Source organism: Bacillus rossius, chromosome 3 (assembly GCF_032445375.1).
Source record: "Bacillus rossius redtenbacheri isolate Brsri chromosome 3, Brsri_v3, whole genome shotgun sequence".
NCBI classification, from domain to species: Eukaryota; Metazoa; Arthropoda; class Insecta; order Phasmatodea; family Bacillidae; genus Bacillus; species Bacillus rossius.
The window spans coordinates 28,435,425-28,452,056 of record NC_086332.1 but is presented as its reverse complement, the minus strand read 5'-3'; positions in this window follow the sequence as shown (position 1 = coordinate 28,452,056).

The window sequence follows — 16,632 nt, the reverse complement described above, 5'->3', positions numbered from 1 at the left end:
TATTTTGTACCGCCGTTGTTTCTGTCTTGTCCCTTCCCCCTGACCCCCCCCCCCTCACCATTTCCGGGGTCGTTGTCGCAGTGGGGGGCTCTGGAAGCTACCGGAGATTGTGAAACCACACTCTAAAAATTTTTTTGTACTTTTACAAGAGAAATTCTTGGAAACCCTGTTGCCAAGGATATTTCTTGCAAAACTACAAGGCAGAGCCTTGCAAAATCGCACATAGTACAAAGTTCTGCCTTGTAGTTTTACAAGTAATATCCTTGGAAACAGGGTTTCCAAGGATTTTCCTTGTAAAATATACAAAAATTTCTTTCAGTGCACTATCTTGTGACGAGCAATGCAGGCTTGACTTCCCGTAGTTAGCACCCATTTATCAATTTTTTTATGTGTAGCATCTTAGCTCCCGGTATACGACATTTATTTAGAGAAATTTCGTGATTGGAAATAAATGCGTAACCACGGTTCTGCGGATGACGCGAACCAAAGTTCACAAAGCCAAAGGGAAACTTCATATCATTAACTATTTAATGAATTTTAGCAAAGATGGGCAGTATTTTAATAAAATTCATTATTGGAAATAAGGTCTAAAGCTGAGGTTTAGTATTTTTTCAAGTCTTTTTTTTGCCTTTAACCTTTCGCTCTGCAAATCAAATGATTTAATAGTCGATGTAGCTGCTCTGGCCATTCTAGCGGTGGTTGCGGAACTACGTGTGATTCGTGTCAAGAAATGTAGTTGAAACACCCATTTTCGTATATTTTCCCTACTCGGCATCTTTTTAAAGAATTTTCGGTTCAATTTTGTTTTCGAGTTTCGTATTATAAGTGTGTTTTCAACATTAAAACACATGAATTTTGCTCGTTACCAAGGTTATATATTACACATCTTTGCTCATATTACTTTTTTTTTCACTAAGACTTTAGTTCTTGTCTACAACGAGGTCATTGGATACATTTATTCACAACGACAAAGACAACTAATGTTAGGACAGGAATGGTGGCGTGATTTCGGGAAAAATATCGAAGGCCCATCTAAACTCCGTAGCCACTGTCCCACCAAAGTGCCACTTCGCTAAATTCCTTGGAAACGTGGATGGCATTTATAATAAGCACTAAATATTGCTTCCCCATCCGCCTACATTTGGCTGCTTATCGACAAATGGTTTTCGTCACTCATCGGTTTTATCCTAAATCTTGGGTTTTTTCTGTATTTTTCATGCCATTGTATTTGTCTGGAACTTTTCTTCCGACGTTATACTTCTAACTCATGGCAGTTTGAGTTTTGTGGCCTATTTTCTGTTGTAGGCCTATACTACTTGATATCTGCTGGCCGTTAAAGGTCAGGCCAATTTTCTTAATTAAAAGTTTTGAATAATTGCATCGTGGTCACCCGCTATATGTTCGTATTCTGGATTTCTACCCCTTGGCAATGCATACAAATTTACTTCCTCCTTCCCAGTTTTGAGTTATTTCTTAATAAAGATTAAGAAACAGCCAAAAAAAATTTCAATATAGCGGGTAAAGTGGTGTTTATGTGACAGTAATACTAGTATCAAAACACTTGATAACAGAGAAATATTAAATCAACTTACAAAATTATTTTTGATGACAAATTCTTGCTCTTAATAACAGTTTTGTGAGATCAAATAAAATATTTTTTTTTTACTGTAGTCATTAAAATTAAAATTTAGCAGGTTTATCTCATGTAACATTTATGGCGGTTACAGTACAGTATTTTTGGTGTGGAAGGAGTAAAATGTAGAGAGTGCTTTTGGCTTTATTTAACGTAGATATTTGCCTCTATATCTCCCAAATGCAATGGGCGGTGAACAAGCAAACACTTGAAACGTAAATAGGCCATGTGAATACCTGGAAAGTTATAAACCATTACTACATTCCACCGTCTCTTTGTTAATGTTGATGAATAATGCACCCCCCTCCCCTCCAGTTAGCACTTGTTTTGGACAAAAAAAACCTTCATGAATGAATAAGCCAAGCTCTAAAATGGGCTATATTAAAACATTTCATTTTGTAAAAAATATTTTAAGTAACTTGTATCTCCATAAACTTACTGATGCTGATAAACTAAAACTGGTATTAAATGGACACACTTAATGCAACCAAATGCAAAAACAATTTTTCTTTGCTAATAAAATTCTGTACTTACTTTGCAGTCGCATAACATGGCATTTTCTTTTCTATTTTTATTTCTATGTTATATAATAGGTTTACCATTTTTTTCATACTTATTTATTTGGAATGTTTTTAAAACTATAAACATTTCGCAACATTTTTTATTGTGTAACTTTGTCCAAGTATATATTAAGTACAAAAGTGGGTGGGAATTAGGTACACTTTTGTGTTAGACAGTATTAACGTTGTTCATTGCCGTTTACATCTTAGTTGTTTGGCCGTGTTTACCTTTCTCCACAGAGATGTTCTGCTAATTTCCCAAAAATTACGGGGAAAAGTATTCCAGCTAAAAGTCTCACTGTGTATACGTGACTGTAAGAGTGAATGGTAAAACTTTTTTCTACTATTAAAAAGGTTTTTACATAATGTGCAACATATTGCTTATAGCGTTACAAAAATGTACCAATAAGCATTATCCGGGAACTCTTTATAACACCAGGTACGCCGCGATCCGTCTTACCGTAAAACGTAAATCGGATAAAGTTGAATTATTGATGGCGTTGGACGCTAAGACCTTCTTACGAGTACGGAATCAGAACAGATGGAATGGCGAGGCTACGTACTAGTTTGGGAAGATGTGCACGTGAGATGTGACGTTAGGAGTGTCCTCTACGCCTCAATTTTCCTATCTCGGTCCGCCGGTCTGAATACTAACAGCTTGTCTAGTTTTTTGGTTCAAATAATTTTATTTTTTTAGCTTACGATGGACGCGTTCGTGTCGCCTTTATCACTCCCTTGCTTCAGGGGCTCAAAGAGATAACAGAAGATATGGTAGAGGCATTGTAGTTTGGGAATTATGCTATATCAATCTGATAGTCTAGTCACTAAGTTTCTTGGAAAATGGGTGTTACGTGGCGCCTTTTAAGTTCAGCATAGCGATTCATGCTAAGGCTGTGTACCAGAGATATGATTACAATTATTTTAGAGGATGAGTGAAGAAGTGACTCGAAATATTTTGTGTAAGAATGCCATATAGGAGATCTTTATTAAAAATATTAATTATTATTATTTATGTTATATTTTTTATTTCCAAATATTAAAAAAACTTTATTTTATAGTGTTAAAACATTGTAATCCAATACCAACCCGCCATTATTTTAGAAGTTTTAATGTCTTAACGATTAATATTTTTATTACTATAATATTTTAATATACGAAACTAAGAAAAAAAATATTTGACTTAAATTTTGCTCTAACAAAGTTCGTACAGTAATTATAATATTATTTGTCATAAGAAAAACATCATAACATGAGAACATTTCATTACACCAGATTAAGCATAAGTTCATTTTCTGCAAACTTCACATTAAAAATATAACATGCCTTCTTGAGAAGAACATTTAACATGTGCCAAATCTTTACATTCGACATACTACACCCAGTCTTCTTCAAATGATTCACGATAAATTATAAACTCTGTTTTGTCGACTGTAGGCTTTTTCCTGTTAGAATTTTGACAAATGTCTAGTTTCTGTACATGTGTTCTAGTGATCTTCTCGCCTTTCTTCCTTTCCATTTCTCCAGTGACCCCAAACTTTCTTATTTTCTTGTTGTTTTTTCCCTCTCTTTCCAATTCTGTCAGACCTTCTCTTCTCTGCTTTTATCCTGTTCTCTTTTGTCAATTATTAAGAGAATAACTATTTTATCATATTTGAAAAGTGTATTTTCTCATATACAATTTTAACAAACCGTACTTAATTTTTTGAATTTCATGAAAAAAATTTAAATTTGTTCATGTAAATTTAATATTTTATTAATTTATATTTTAATGCAGGAGTCTACTAGATTTCAATTATATTTTTTTCACTGTATGTCAGTTTTTTCCACACATATTCCCCACCATTATCCTTATAATAGTTAAAACTGTTTTTTGGGATTAATATATTATTGAGGATAAAGATAACATAGTACTTCCTTAGTCTATTAGGCAGCAGTTAGATTGAACGCAAAAATTTTGTAATTATTAGTGCAAAGATGCTTCCAATTTTCAATCAAGGGTATTCAAAACTGTTTTAGAGATTGACCACTCGACAATATTAAAGCATCAGATATTAGAAAATATTATTATTTGTCTAAGCATCTTACTAACAGAGACATTTTTGAGTAATTAGTGACTAATTAAAGAGATTTGTTTTTATTTTGCAAAACATAAAGTAATACTTTGGTTAACAGCAACACATTTATATTTGTGACAATTTTAACGAAATCCCATCTTCACGTATTTTACCAATTTTTGCAAGTCATTAGCAGTTACAATGTTAATTTTGCCGTATAGGAGATTGACACTGAGAGGAAAAAAAAATTATGTTTTCAGAGGTTTCTGCAGAAATCGTTGAACACAAAAAAACCTACTCTCGAATTGCGGGGTTCAGATGAACACGTCTTTGATACCATTGATTTGACACCCAGCAATAATATCACGAAACGGGAATTGCTTCGTATATCATTTTGCAATTTTTACCGGTGGTTTAAAAAGAATCAATAATATAACTTTGTTATTAGTTAAAAACATGGTTTTGTTACTTTAGAATGTGTAGGTTTATGTTTTGGAAAATTTTCCAGTTTAATTCATATTTTAACAGTTTGTTTGTAGCCTTTATCTTGACGGTTATTATTTTTAGAATATCATTCATAAATAAATTTCTGTTTTCCCATTGCCCTAGAAATCTAAAGTTTCTATAGTTTTTGTAAAACTAACTTTTTATTGCTAGGAATTAAATCCTAAAAATAATTTTTTTTTACGATAATGGCCACATGAAAACGTTTAATTTGAAACCACGTACCACACGACTGCACGACATCGGTTCATGCTAGGTTCAAAATACAGTTTGGCCTTTAAGTTTTTCAAGACCGTTAAATAAATACTTATTCAATTTATGAATCCAATTTTTTATTATTTAAAATCACGAGAGAAAATGTGAATTTACTGAAACGTAATGACGCAGGATACCGCCACGAGTCGTCACCCGGACAAGCCGCGCGCGGCACAGTCGCTGGGACGTCCCGCGGCGAAGACGGACTCCCTGGAAGGTACTGACGGACGCGATCGTCGCCCGTAGAGGCAGCACGGGTTCCCCCGGGAGTCGTAAATCTGCGGGCGGAGCGAGCGTAACGGCGCTCCGGGCCGTAAAGTCGGAGAAACTCCAGCTCCTCGGAGCACACGGCCCACTTACCTCCACTTACCCATTGTTTACTCTCCCCGTCTGGAGTCGCGCTGACTTCCTCGGCTCTGACGTCCGGGTTGCTGCCGTGTCTCGTGCTTACGTGCGGGGACGGGAGTTATTAAGTTTCCCGTGGAGGAGACGGCTTAGACGCTTTCTCGCGCTTTCAAGACACTCGGGCAAACGATCACCACAAAAAAAAAAAAAAAAAAAAAACAAGCTTATTTGTTTTTTTTTTTTTTTTTGCGGAAGTTAAGCCATTATTATAATATTTTCATTATTGTATGGTCCAAAGCAAAATAATCTGCGATTGAACGTATGTAATTAAAGGCGATTTAATCACACGCAAATTAATAGATTATTTGTTTATAAGAATTTCCTAAATTTTTTGGATGTGATTTTACTGCAGTGCAAAATTATACTTTAAGTAAAAGAGCATAAAGCTCTAGGTTGAAAATAAACTTTAAACATTTTCCAAAAACATTCAAAATTATAATTGCGTAGTTTCTAACAGTTCAATAGCATACCGCATTTGGTTGAAGAGAAAGAACCACCAATGAGTAAAAAAACAACCACAAACTTTGGGTGAGTAGACAGTAACGTGAATGTACGTAGAAGCTCTTCAGTAGTGGTTATATTACTCATTATGACTGCGCAGATTTCGGATAAGTAATACAGATGACTGGCAAGTTATCAATTAACCTTGAGCGATGTAGGTGTGTGTTTGCGCAGTGAGCTGTGACGTGTGCTAAGTTTGCCCAGCAAACATGGACTGCTGTCGCTGCTGAGAATGATAGGCTGTCACAAAGTCAGTTATCTCTTCAGGAACGATAGCACGTGTTTTGCGGTGTGTTGCCGGCCTTAAAAACGCGCGCCTTTGAAACTTCTGTTCAATTTTTACGAGGAATCGAGGCACGCCCAATGTGAACTGCTTCCGCTGGTTCCCAGAGATAGGCGTGAGCGTGCGTACGTGGGTTTTTCCCCACCTCTTGAACGATAAGCTTACCTCGAAGAAAACACCCGTAATCTGTACGTGCGTACGTACACTGCAAATAAAATGTCTAAAATTTACCGTTTGATTATATAGGCTTAATAATAAAAAGCGAACCATTGAGATATTTTCCATAAATTATTTTTTACTCCTACATTTTTTTCCCCGAAGGTAAATCCATATTTTTGTTTGGTCAATTTCGCACCAAAAAAAATTGACTGGCATTACTTTATTTGGCAATGCTCCTGTGTGTAACCTTGAATGATTTTGCAACATACGGCGTAATAATTAAGATGCAGTTTTCCTATCCCTGCTTGTAGAGATGTTAAGGGGGTTGAATAGTCGGGCGCACGATCTCTGATGGCGCGGGGGCTCTAAGGGTGACATAGTCTCGTGTGTCACACGCCTCTTCGCCTCTACGCGCCAGGCACCGAATTGGCATTAGTCTTTTCGATGATAATGCACCTCTAAGGGACTTTTAGTCGCAGCCCTATAATTTTCTGCTGGAATATTGAAGATAGAGACTTCCAGAACTTCCCTATACCACTTTCAATATACCGTGTATAGAGTTATCCATACCTTTTTAAAAAAAAAATTACGTTTTAGCCTTTTTCACTGTCCGAAAAAAAAATTCACGTTAAACACGAAACCTTGAAACGATACTTGCATAGACAAGCGAAACGGCTCATAATTATATTCGTAATCAGACATCTTACGCGGTTTGTACGACTGTTTGGTGACTTAGCTACCTTAAAATTCCCTCTAAAATATCGTGAAAACACCCGGTTTAGCTGTTCACGCCATCCCAAAAATACACGTAAGCGAAAGAAAAAAAACTGAAGCTTGTATGGTGGTTTTTAAAAAACCTTTATTCTTTATCCAATCGTACATATTCTAAATAAATTTGAGACTTATTTTTAAATAAAATAGTTTTTTATTAAAACTCTGTACGTTGTTTGGTTGCGCAGCTATGGTTACATTCGAAAGTGGCGGTATCGAGGTGATGGCACTGATTCCCTGTCTGCAGGCAGCAAGCACTTGTTCAGTCGCACGTGATGCCCCTGTTTCAGTCGGGCCTGCGGGGTTGTTCCTGCCGGGAGACTCGTGGGAACATCCTCGACACAAGCACCCGCTCCGCGTCCGATGAAGCGAACCTTCGTGCTTTTTTTTAAATCGATATCCCAGTCCTCCGACAGCCTCGAGAGTCCGTTTGTTGCAAATGGAAACGATATCTCTAAGCTTGGCTTCGAATAGCGCCTGCTTCCACAGCGACGTGAGACTGCCGTTACTGTAGCTACAGCCCACCTCCGCTACAGCCATGGATACTTGCTTCGAAAGCCATCCTCCTACCTGCTGAAGCGTGGATTCATGCGCGTTTTCATGACGTACGTATTTATGATGTAAGCCTTCCAATACAGGCTGCGATGATACACTGTAACTTTTTTTTTTTGTAATTTTTAAAAGCAAAATCTCTGGTAACTCAGCTTCCGAAGATATCGCTTGTAAAATTTCAATGCAGAGCCTTATAGAATTGCAAATGATACAAAGCTCTGCATTGCAGTTTTACAATCGATATAATTGGCGGCTGAGTTTCTAAGAACTATCCTTGTAAAAGTACAAAACAAAAATTTTTGCAGAGTATGTCGCGTGAAGCAACCAGACATTTCCCATGCTGCTTTGTCTTATTCTGCTCCTACACTACGTACTGTGCATTAGCCATTGAAAATAAAACCCGTGATCAATATTCCACAGAAGCGCACATCATAGCTCACCGATTACGCCCTAATTCATGGCCTCGTATGTACAGGAGACCAGGTACTTACTTGATGAGTATGCGAATGGCTCCCCAGTTTGGCCTTTTTGTTTTGGTTCTGTACACTCGTTGGTCAGGGATGGCCGACTAACGTCCTTTTCCCTAGCGACGTTGCCAGTTTGACTCAGCGTCTGCTCGCATACACGTGGGCCGAGTGACAGTTGAGAACAGCGCGAGGACGCGTGTTGTTTAGAAAGTGGGCGGCTTCTGGACTTGCCGTGGTTGCAGATTCGTCATGTTTATTCCGTAGAAACCAGGGTCGGTGGTAGAGTTTCAAAACCCCCCCCACAATGACACCTACTTACCTGTAGTTAATTCACAGTTAATTAAAAACTAAAAAAAAAACACTTAAGAAAAAATCATTCCTAACAGAAAACTGGGTACTTTATTATGATCTCATATGAACCTAATTATGTTTGCAGGATGAATTGAAAAGTAATTCTGACTATGTGTGGAAAATATTTTGTTTTTGAAGTTATGCTTCTTTAGGCGCGTTGTGAAAAAATGATGAGAGTGAAATTTTAAGATGCGCGCGCATCACTGTAACACGAAATTAACAGTTTGAAGCTGCGCGCGCACCATGTGACGACATTTTCACAGGAAGATGATGGACCCACGTGTATGAACATAAACCCACATTAGGGGACATACCAAACGTATTGGTGTGCCAAATGAAACTTTATGATAGTGAAATTACCATGGAATTTGTTTCGGTAAACTAAAATACTCATAGTAAAGAGTAAATTCCAAGGTTTAAAAAAACCACATTATTTTGGTATTACATCAAATATAATACACATTTTCCTCCTAACCTTCTGTCAGAGCAGCGGTTATACTGCACGGTCAATGTGCTGAAGGGCCGTGGTTCAAAACTCGGCGGCAAGCGTTTTATTTTTTAAGTTATACTCCTTTAGGCGCGTTATGAAAAAATGATGCGTGAAATTTTAAGATGCGCACGCATCACTGTAACACAAAATAAACAGGTTGAAGCTGCCCGCTAAACCGTTCATTAAGTCTCGAAAAAAAGTTACCAACAAAATAAAAATAGAACCTCTATTAGTCGCGCATGTTGGCACGCTCGTCACCTCTGATCACCGTTTTCATATTTATAATATTTATCCACATGTTTCTAGTTTCCACACTCACAACACGTGTTTTAGTTTCATACAAGTGCGAATTAATTATGTGCTAATAAATTATATTCAGTAGTGATTTATATTGAATATTTTAATTAATATTTATAACTATTCGTAAATATTAGTTAAAAAATTGTCCCCTTATACTTTTTCAAGTGCTCCAATATAATTGAGGTTAACTATCCGTATGTATTATTATTGATATAAATAAAAACATCATTATTTAACATAATTAATACTAAATATTATTAAATTACTAATGTTAAATATTTATTATTGATTATTTAATATTTAAAAAATAAAGGAATAAATTTAATAAAACATTTAATAAAAATTTCTGATAAAAATTTAAATCTAATATCAAATTGAAATGTTAATTTTTAATATTTATTGTTAAATTTAATAAATAATAAATTTTTATAAAAATAAATGAACAAATTTAATGAAAACTTGTTGATAAAAATGAAAACTGAATATTAAATTAAGAAAATAATAAATATTTATAAAATGAATAAACTTAAATTAAAATTTTGAATTTATTATTAAATTTATTAATTTTCTTTTAAAAAATTTAAATAATCATTAATAAATATTTAAAATTAAATAACTTATAAAATTTAGTACAAATTATGTCATATATATTTATTTTTCTCTACATTTTATTTATTAAATTTATTAAATTTAAATTGAACTTTATTGACTGTGTTGAATATCTTTTTCCAGCTCTTTTATTATTTTATTGTAATTAATTATTTTCATGCAATCAAAAAGTATTTTTAATGATGCCAAAGAAGTATAACTTCCCACGCGCGTACATAACTACACGCACCCATTTTTTTTTATTTGTAGTAACTTAAAAATAGGTTTGTTTTATTTTTCAAACTTTCTCCTAAAACTTAGGTCCTAGGAATATTATCACAAAAATGTCGGTTGAATACTGAAAGAAGACATTTAGCAGAGAGAGAGAGAGAGAGTTCATTTCGTCGGCTAAAACAATTTTTCTTCACACGGAACTCTAGCTGAGTGGCTGTGAGCTGGCGCGGGAACCCGCCGTGTGCGATTCACGCCTGCCAATCCATGCTTCCCTGGGCCCGCCCCCCACGACCCGCTGGCCAATAGGCGACGCCCGAGCTACGAGCTCCGGCGACACCACGCCGCCTGCGGACAGTGCGGTGCTGTTCCTTCTGGCGCCGAGCTGCCCTTCGGCAAGATTAATGATGGCTCGTCTCGCAGCAGACAATCCTTATCCCCTCCCCTTCCTGCGGGTCCACATTTCTCCCCCTCCGACCACAGCCACAGGGATGTTTCTTCCGGCGAAATATAGGCGGAAGTCGTTCACAAAGCAGTTTCAGGCCTTATTTGTTCTTTTTAAGTGAAACATTTTAGAGTAAATCAAGTCATCAGAGCGTAACGGAAAGTAGCGTGACGCTAGAGAGTTACGGAATGTGTAACACGGTCAGAAATAAAAAAAAAAATATTGTGTAACTTCGTTGCTATTTGGCGCCATGTTTCTTTCACTTGCACTTCTGTGGCGTGGCCTGAGAAATTGGGTGCGGAAAAGCCTTTTGGCTGGTGGTATGTCAATTGCAGCTTCTTAAACCTACCAGAAACTAAATTTTAAGGTTTGCGAAAATTCCTGGAAAATAAAACGTATCTTCCAAATAACCTGTCGTCGTACTGTACTAGCATTAACACTGAAGCCAACCGAATCACGAATTAATTTATCGTATTTTATAAATCAAGTTACTTGCCGAAAACACGAATGTTATCAAAAGCACCGCCTGCAGCGCCGTTAGAAAGCTGATGTACAACTACCACCAGTCTGTGAAGTTTCGCGCGGCTACGCACACTTGAGTTTTACCTTTGAATATAATATATACTGTATAGAAGTCGCCAGCCCAGGTTAAAATTTCTAATGCGGTTGGAGGTAGTTGGTTAATTCTCCGCCGCAATCGCCACCATCTCTAGGGCATCGACATGTGGTGGTCCCTAGCGGACAGTGTTGAACTCTTCAAACACCCCTTCCCCACCCTCCCTCAAACACGCGTTGTCCTCCACCCACCCTCTACCCCACCTCTCATCACTACAGTTTTGTGACGCACAAACTCCCGTTGAACGACCTTGAGCTACAGTGAATGTTGGGTGGGGGGTGCGGGGGAATTACAGCGGGCGACAGTGCTGCGCTCTAATGTGTAAATAACAACCTAAGACGATACAGGGCGTTACGGCAGCGCACTGCAGCGGTGAAGTTCCCAAGCTGCTCATCATAAGCTCCTGAAAAACGTAGAGTAAATCCTATCCACTCGCGTCTTCTATACAGTATATATATTCAAAGGTTTTACGGAAGTTTGGCACGAGGCGAGGGTGCGTACTTGCAGATGTACGTATCTCCCACGCAGCCTGCCTCTTTTTTTTTTCGTGACATATCAATGGTATCTATTCGAAATATAAATTATTTTTTTTACTTTTTAATGGGTGAAGGATTGTAAATATGGTTTTAACATTTAACAAATCTTCTGTAAAATAAACTTAACTTAAGATATTGGCAATGACAAATAAACATACATTTATCTATCTTCTCATATTCAATATTCTCCGAAATATCACCTCTTAAGTTGTAACATAGGTTAAATTATTTAAAAAAAAAAAAACGAAATTAGTTACGTATCCAATAAATTAGTAATTAAAAAAGTAAATTTAAATGCAATATGAATGTAAGTTATGTAAATTATTTTGGATTTCACATCTGCTGTTATTTCGGTTTTATTTGGTTTGCGAATATTGCCATTTTTAATAATTCTGTAGCTTTTCATTTTTACATAGGCAATGCCTTTGAGAAATGAGGAGAGAGGTTAAAAATTTTGCGACAAGGGAAACAAAAAACCAGAACGAAGCTGACATAGGAAACGACAGAAAACCTGGAAGTCAGACAACTACTTATAGGGAAATTAAAAAAAAAAAATTAATAATGTTGGTATTGGTATTGACAAAAATCACAGTGCTTATTTTATAAGCTAGCCACGTATGGATAGCAAAAAAATGGTGTCTAAAAACCAGGATTGTTGTGAGAAATATTGGGCGTGTCGTTTGAAGGACTCGGAGCGTGCGGCGTATAGGGATGTAGTGAGGGCGGAGCCGAGCCCCATCTGGAAGAGAGGAATGCAATTGGCGAGCCCCCAGTGTCAGCACCCTCTCCTGGGACGGCCGGGAGGGGGGAGGGGCACTAGGCCGGGAAGATTGGAAGCACCTCCGCCAAGAAACGAGGGAGGGGTGAATTTTTTAACATGATGAAAAGCGGGAGCGGAGCTGCTAGGCCCGAGTGGGGGCGGGGGAGGAGGTGGTGGTGGGTGGTATTGGATGAAGGCCGGTGTCTTGGCGAAGCAGCGGCAGATATTAGGTGCCTCCCCCCCCCCCTTCTCCACCCCCGGCGCTACCTTCGCCCGAAGGGGTCGGTGTGAATATTGCGAGGCGGGACCACCTCCAACTCCCTCCTCATCCCCCACCCCACCAGCTCCCACGTTAAGTCCCAGGTCACTGCATCGTCTGCCAGGTGCGCGCCCATCTGAGCATCCACCCCCGGACCACCACTCCCTTGACAGTACATAGCTACATCTGAACATATCAGGCATGATATGACGTACGAACGACGTCAAAATAATGATAGTGACAATGATAAGCTGCGATGGCTTTCGAGATTTAGCCGCGTCGCGGTGTTAAGTGTTTTCCGAAGTTTCGCCCTTCATTGCAGCAGGCATCTTCAGGGACGAGTATAAACTGAGTGCAGGGCAGTGGTAGTGTTATAATTATTCAGGTAGCCAATCGTGATCCGAAAACGGCTTAAACTTTAATCAGATACCGTAGGTTGTTATGTTTGTATTAAAACTTTCCCCACATTGTACCGAAAGTTTTACTGAGGGGACAGCCAACAAACCAATCGTTGCCACAACAATGTCCGAATATAAACGCGAACTCGGGACCTCATGATCGGGAACTCAAAATAACTGACCGATGACCAACCGACATTGGCGCTAATGCCCCATGCCTGGCCGGTGATCGAGGACGCAGGGCCAGGTAGGAAGGGCTTAAACTTTAAAGTCAGGGTGTAATGCCACACGGTTTTGCTCAGAAACACCCACCCGAGTTTACGGGGGCCTACAAGATTATAAACGGCTCCGGGCCTTAACCTAAGCACTCACGGCTCATGAATTTATTATGCGTGACGTTGGGAGTGGGGCTTGAGCGATATAGTACCTCAAGGCTAAGAAGACGAGGCTTATGTCTTGCCTCATTCTGCAGCCACAGTTCTCATTAGCGCACAGTTAGAAACTTCCTGCACTTAAATGATTTGTAGGCCTACTCTATTTTACAACATATTACTTTCCTAACATGGTATTGTTCCGCCTCAACAAAAAGCCATTTCATTATTCGGTAGACCTGACCGACAATAATATACAAAATAATGAAGATGATTGGGTGGAAACTAATTTTCTGTATTGAAACTACATACTCCAAGGAGACAATAAGTGGGTTTTCCAGCGCCAAATTTTGTTTGTCATCAGTTTACCGTTTTGCAATATTACTGCAGCGTTGCGCGTGCATCCATGCAATTGCTGCTATTATGTGTGGATGAACTCGACCAATTTGCAAACTATAATATTTTCTTGAGTTTGTATTAATACAGTTTTTTAATTTATTTCACATGATAAATTTGTATTCATCTACTCAATGATAATTTCCTGCCGGTACAATCACGAATGACAATTTCGGGATTCATAAAACTAAGACAAAAGCTACGAAAGGCATTAATATGATGTATATAATTTGAACGTAAAACAAAACTGTGTCTTAAATAAATTTATAATGGTTCCGAGAATAAATAATACCAAGAAAGTTAATGATGATTAATATGTGAATCGGTGTCTGAAAAAATGAAATATGTAGTCACCGAATGCAACTGTTTGATATACTGATTCTGCCCCGCTCTTTCAATTATTTTGAAATTTGGAGCTGCAGCCATTTAATGGCCATAGCAAAATAATTTTCAGTTTGGCCTCAATTTATGGTTTCATTATTGTATGACACAGCGATGTCATAGTAACGATGAATGCACTTAATTTGCATTTCAGTATGGTTTTCTTAAAAAAATTAGTAAAATTTTTGTAGTTCCTAGTTCGTCATTGTGCTCATTTTCCAAACAGGTTTGTGTAACTTGGTAATTTACAACACGCACTTCACATCTATCTGGCTTTAAGTTGATAAGGCTCCCTTTTTATTCACTTTTCCTCTTTTTTTCTTTCAACCTTATCTCCAATGAAAATAATAACAGGCTTTATTTGTCCATGGCCAGGGAATGTAAACATCTCTCTGGAATCCAATTAAAAACGTGCCGGTCCTTTAGTGACGCTAGTGGAAAAACGAATGGATGTAGGAAAATTGCCTCTCGGTAGATTCCCGCGTTTGTAACTAACTGGATTGCTGAATTCCAAACCATGCGTGTGATACTAAATTTAGGCGCAGCAAAAAAAAACTCTCTACTGAAATCATTGGCAAGAGCTAAAGGTTCATGGAACGACAGACTTGAAGAATTGTGGACTCTGTGACTGGTATGTTGACTCAGGTTACTTTAGTTATCTCCCTTTACCTCAGAAATTTTTCCGTCACTGTTGGCCACACTTCAATGTACATTTCTACGAGCACCCGGTCAAAAGAGTACGTCTTTAGGCGAGCGCTGTTCTCCCCTAAGGTTCGCCCTCACTTGCTGTATTTCGTCGCCGGGCTAAGATCTCATTTAGTGCAATGTTCAGTCAAATGGAAAACTTCACGGATCTCAGCTTCTGAAGTTTTTTGAAGTGGTTGTATATTACAGCCGCCTCAGATTTATGTCACCTAGCCAGCGCTCACACAAAGTCGGAATAAACCGACTGATAAGGAAATCTAACACTTGAAAAAGGTCACGAAACTTTCCGTTATAGTTGCATAGTATTTAAGGGATAAACGTAAAGAAAGTTTAAAAAAAGAAGTTCGCCTTTATACAAAATAATGCCGAGAATTACTGTCTTCGTGGTTTTTTTTATGATATATAATAACTTATTAACAATTTAAATTTGTGTAAAAAGAAGAACATATTGTTTTTAAATTGTGTATGCCGAAACGTTCCCATTGTGATCCAGCAGTTTGAAAAGCCCCCATGCTTCCACAAAAGAGGAACAAATAAAACAATGTTGTCACTTCCAGTTCATCTGAGTTACGGGTGGTATCTGAAAGTCTGCGCAGTGCCAAACGGGCTTGGAGCCAATAGCACCGCAAAACTGCAGCGAAACGCGGCGAACCTGCAAGCATTTCTGCGAGGAATGGCAAAAATGCAGTGCGGCTGTGAATACACGTTTCTTTAGGGAAGAAAGACTCGTATGATTAACTTTCTGTTTCTGTGTTTCTGAGTGAATCTGTTGTCTACATGTTCCTTTACTTGCTTCTTTATCTCTGTCTCTCCCTCCTTCCTTCTCTCTATCTCAACACATCCCTTTCCTCAAAACAACCGTGCAATCTCTCAACATTTTTATCAACCATTTGTTTTCGAAAAAAAAGTATTGCGACCTGGTAACATTGAAATAAATTGCACGCAGTTAGCTACAAATAAATATCTTTAAACTTTTAACAATCAGCGCTTATGTTGGGATGATAGGATTCACATTGTTATGTTCATATATTAAATATTGTTTCATTTAAATGAGTGATTTTTGATGGATAGTAATGATACTAGAATAGGATTTATTTGTTTTAAATATAATTAGACTGTTTATCAAGTAGGTACAATACTCACATTAACCATTCACATTATTATTTTAATGAATTAAATTGCTAGGGTTGCGCTATTGACGTTAATAGCACGCATTTTTAACGTCCCCACTGAACCACGGTCTAACCTCGTTGTCGCATGCGACGTATGTATATCGCGGCAGCTGAGAGGCATAACATTGAACCTCGTGGTTTTGGCATCACCTGTGGAATATTCTTTATTCCTTAGCACTTATTGTATCCTTATAAGTCATCTCTATATTTTTAAATACCGTTTTAAGTGAGATTTAGTTTTTGAATCACACATTTAGGTATTTAAAGCTTTGAATTTCAGATACTGACTAAATTTTACAAAAAAGTTCCTAAAAGCAGCGAACCAGCGAATAAGACTTGTTTGTTAGCCTTATTTTTTAATGTATGTGAAAAGTAACTTATAAAGTGTAATAAAAATGTTCTGTTCACCATATTGTGGTGAGGTTTTCTTCTATAAAAAGCAATGAATGTATAAAGAAATATCGGCTCTTTTATCCTCACACTATTTAC